This window comes from Eumetopias jubatus, unplaced genomic scaffold (assembly GCF_037043125.1).
Source record: "Eumetopias jubatus isolate StellerSeaLion01/CBP00866 unplaced genomic scaffold, mEumJub1_p1.0 scaffold_14, whole genome shotgun sequence".
In the NCBI taxonomy this organism is placed as follows: Eukaryota; Metazoa; Chordata; class Mammalia; order Carnivora; family Otariidae; genus Eumetopias; species Eumetopias jubatus.
The window spans coordinates 56,959,763-56,963,698 of record NW_028274820.1 but is presented as its reverse complement, the minus strand read 5'-3'; the positions used below and the strand labels follow the sequence as shown (position 1 = coordinate 56,963,698).

The window sequence follows — 3,936 nt, the reverse complement described above, 5'->3', positions numbered from 1 at the left end:
AAGATGTAATAAGGAAACTATTCCAAAACCTTGTAGAAGTCAGGATTTATTTCACTTTTTCACAAATTCATTAATCCTATCAAAAGAAAGAAAGGTTAATCTGAAAATACATGTCCCTAGCAAATTCTCACTTCTAATAATGTGTTTACTTGGTAAGAGCACATAAATGATACTTTGAATAATCCTTTCCTGAATCTTGCCCGGGAGCAAAATCAGGTCTGAGTACTCCACCCTCTTCTTCTTTTCTTTTAATGGATTGGTTATTTAATTAGTTCTTTGTTAGATATTTTATTTATTTATTTTAATTATTTATTTATTCGAGGTGGGGGGAGTACAGGAGGTGGGGGAGCAGAGGGAGATGGAGAAGCAAACTGCTCCCTAAGCACAGAGCCCAACATGAGCCTCCATTCAAGGACCCTGAGATCATGACCTGAGCCGAAGTCAGACATTTAACGGGTCTGAGCTGCCCAAGCACCCAGGCACCCTTCTTTGTAAGAAATTTAGAACACCAATTTGTGAGGGTAAATTCTATTTGTGGGAGAAAACACAGAGGGGAGGTAGCCCTGAAGCTGAGGAACAGCTTTGATTTTTGGCCAGATTTGTGAGTCCACAGCTTTCCCATCAACCTTGTGCTGCTCTGTAATCTCACATTTCTCTTTCTCCATGTTGAAGATCTCAGTTTCCTGGTGTCTAGGTTTATGCAGCCTCTTCTTCTTGAAGTAAGCATCAGTGAGGTGTTTTGGGATTTTCACACTGCTGATACCAATTTTGATGGAGATGGCAATGACAAACTTCTAGTGTTCTACGCAAAGCAACCCGAATGAGGGCCAGAGGTCTGGTCACAACTTGCAAGCCACTGCTCAGTTGCTTCAGGAAAACCACCTCCTTGCCTCTATGGCACCCAGTGAGAATGATCAAAATGGTGCCAGGAGTGATGCTAGCTCACAGTTTTCTCACACGCTGACTGGAAGGTTTTTTTTTTTTTTTGCCGTGGCTCAACAGCTTTTGAGGCACATCTTCAGTAGGACAATACCTAGACATTTTGCAAAGTTTAACCACTTGGGTACCACCATTCTTGTCACCACCAACTGGTTTTGTAACAGTAGCAAGAACCTTCTTTTTCTTTTCAACCCTGGATTTAGCTGCTGAATACTTCCTCTTGTACATGGCCTTTCTGGAATACACAGCATATTGGGAATATCCACCAAATCCTCTGACTAGGACAGGGCTTGCAGTGGAGCTTCTCCTTCTTTGGTATTTTAGCCTCATGGTTACCCTTCTTGACCTTGCCACCAGAATTAGCCTTCTTGGCCCAGGTTTTTTCTCCTTAGTATAGGGCTTGTCAGCTTTTTCACCCGCCATCTCGCAAGACAGGAAAGAGTTCCGGGCACCTGGGTGGCTCAGTTGGTTAAGCGACTGCCTTTGGCTCAGGTCATGATCCTGGAGTCCCGGGATCGAGTCCCACATCGGGCTCCCTGCTTAGCAGGGAGTCTGCTTCTCCCTCTGACCCTCCCCCCTCTTGTGCTCTCTCTCTCTCTCTCTCAAATAAGTAAATAAAATCTTTAAAAAAAAAAAAGACAGGAAAGAGCTCCATCTTCTTTTGGGAAGTTGCCACTGTATTTGCTGATATCTGAACTTGGTGTCATTCTCCTTAATTTTCTTTTTTTTATTTTTAAAGATTTTTATTTGACAGAGAGAGAGAGCACAAGCATGGGGAGCGGCAGATAGAGGGAGAGGGAGAAGAAGGCTCCCCTCTGAGCAGGGAGCCCAATGCAGGACTCGATCCCAGGACCCCGGGGTCATGACCTAAGCTGAAGGCAGGCACTTAACTGACTGAGCCACCCAGGCAACCCTCTTTGATTTTCAAAATAACAAATATTCAACTATTCATTCTTGACTGAGTATGCTAGACACAATTCATGCAGTCTAGTTGACTGAAATTATTTAGACCTCCGCACAACTTAGGTACTGCTTTTCTCATCCATCTTAGGCTCCAGTTCCTTCTAGCCCACTATGGTTTTACCTTTTTTAAATATGAAAACATTCCCCTTGACATGGAAGAGAGACTCAAAGATTCTGCTTACTCTGCCACTTGTTCACATTATAGAGTCAGCCCCAAGCATCAGACCTAACTCTTCCATTATCTTTTTGCTCTAAATATGATTTATGAAACTTTTTTATTTGTCCTCAGCAGATTTACAATTCTCAACTTATTTGGGACTTTGGTGTTTTTACAGATTTATGATATTCTATTAATCCTTAGTCATATTTCCTTATTTCCATCATATGTAAATTTTGTCTCAAAATCTGAACTAATCAGAAAATATCTCATAATATCATACTGTCTTCCTCAGATACCTCCTTCCTTTCTTCTTCATTGAAGTCATTTAAAATTATGTAATCAGAATTGAATATTTTTTTAAAGATTTTTATTTATTTATGTATTTATTTATTTATTTATTTGAGACAGAGAGAATGAGAGAGAGAGAGAGCACATGAGAGGGCGGAGGGTCAGAGGGAGAAGCAGACTCTCTGCTAAGCAGGGAGCCCGACGCGGGACTCGATCCAGGGACTCCTGGATCATGACCTGAGCCGAAGGCAGTCACCCAACCAACTGAGCTACCCAGGCGCTCCAGAATTGAATATTTAAGGGCAACCCAATCTTCTTAATCATGGTACATCTACCACAGTACAAGGAAAATACATATTTAATAAATGATAATAAATGAATGAAAATCACTTCCATGGATTTATGCTTGTCTTTCTTTTTTATGATTTTATTTATTTATTTGACCGAGAGAGGGAACACAAGCAGAGGGAGTGGGAGAGGGAGAAGCAGGCTCCCTGCTGAGCAGGGAGGCTGATGCAGGACTGGATCCCAGGATGCTGGGATCATGACCTGAGCCGAAGGCAGACGCTTAATTGACTGAGCCACCTAAGTGTCCCTATGCTTGTCTTTTCTTTGCACTTTATATAATCTGATTTTTTCTTTGTAGTTTTCAAGATATAGTTGGATATTCCTATTGTTATAATAATTTATGACTTAGGTAGAGTCACTTTCTCCCTACATTACTGTCATTTTTACTTCAGTTAATTCCAATTTTTAAAGCATACACATCTTTCTGTTTTAACTAGCGAAGATGTTAACTCAGGGTTCTGGGAGCTGCTCAGAAAAAACTTCTTGGGCCTGACACCCCTCACACATACACGTAATGATTTTCTTTTTCATGGTCATCAGGACTAACAGCCAGTGACAACTGCTTTTTTTTTAAAGATTTATTTATTATTTATTTTGAGAGAGTGAGAATGAGAGAGAAAGAGAGTACATGAGAGGGGGGAGGGTCAGAGGGAGAAGCAGACTCCCTGCTAAGCAGGGAGCCCGATGCGGGACTCGATTCCGGGACTCCAGGATCATGACCTGAGCCAAAGGCAGTTGCTTAACCAACTGAGCCACCCAGGAGCCTGCTTTTTTTTTTTAAGATTTTATTTATTTATTTGAGAGAGAGAGAGTGCACATGAGACGGGGGAGGGTCAGAGGGCTAAGCAGACTTCCCACTGAGCAGGGAGCCAGATGCAGGACTCGATCCAGGGACCCCCGGATCATGACCTGAGCCGAAGGCAGTCGCTTAACCAACTGAGCCACCCAGGCACCCCAGTGACAACAGCTTTAAAGAAAGATCTGTGCCCTTTGCAAACTGAGAAGGTGATATTCAGAATTTGAAGCATCTTTAAATCCCCTGCTTATGTCCCCTGAGGTTAGAAATTCTATTTCCTTTTGTTTTGATATAGTTGTCTTTAAATACTCTTCAAGGAAAAAAAAAAACTCTTCAAGAGAATCTATTTTCTGTGTATCCCAAATAAGATGAAAGATGTGATTAAGTGTTGCTGTTAACTCACAATTTCTTCCTTTGGGAAAGTTATAAAAGGAGGACAAAC

General features: G+C 41.7%; 1 pseudogene; it reads right to left on the bottom strand.

Annotated features, from left to right (window-relative positions):
• Positions 1-500: 500 nt before the first annotated feature.
• On the bottom strand, positions 501-1,362 carry LOC114221136 (large ribosomal subunit protein eL6 pseudogene; annotated as a pseudogene).
• Positions 1,363-3,936: the final 2,574 nt, after the last annotated feature.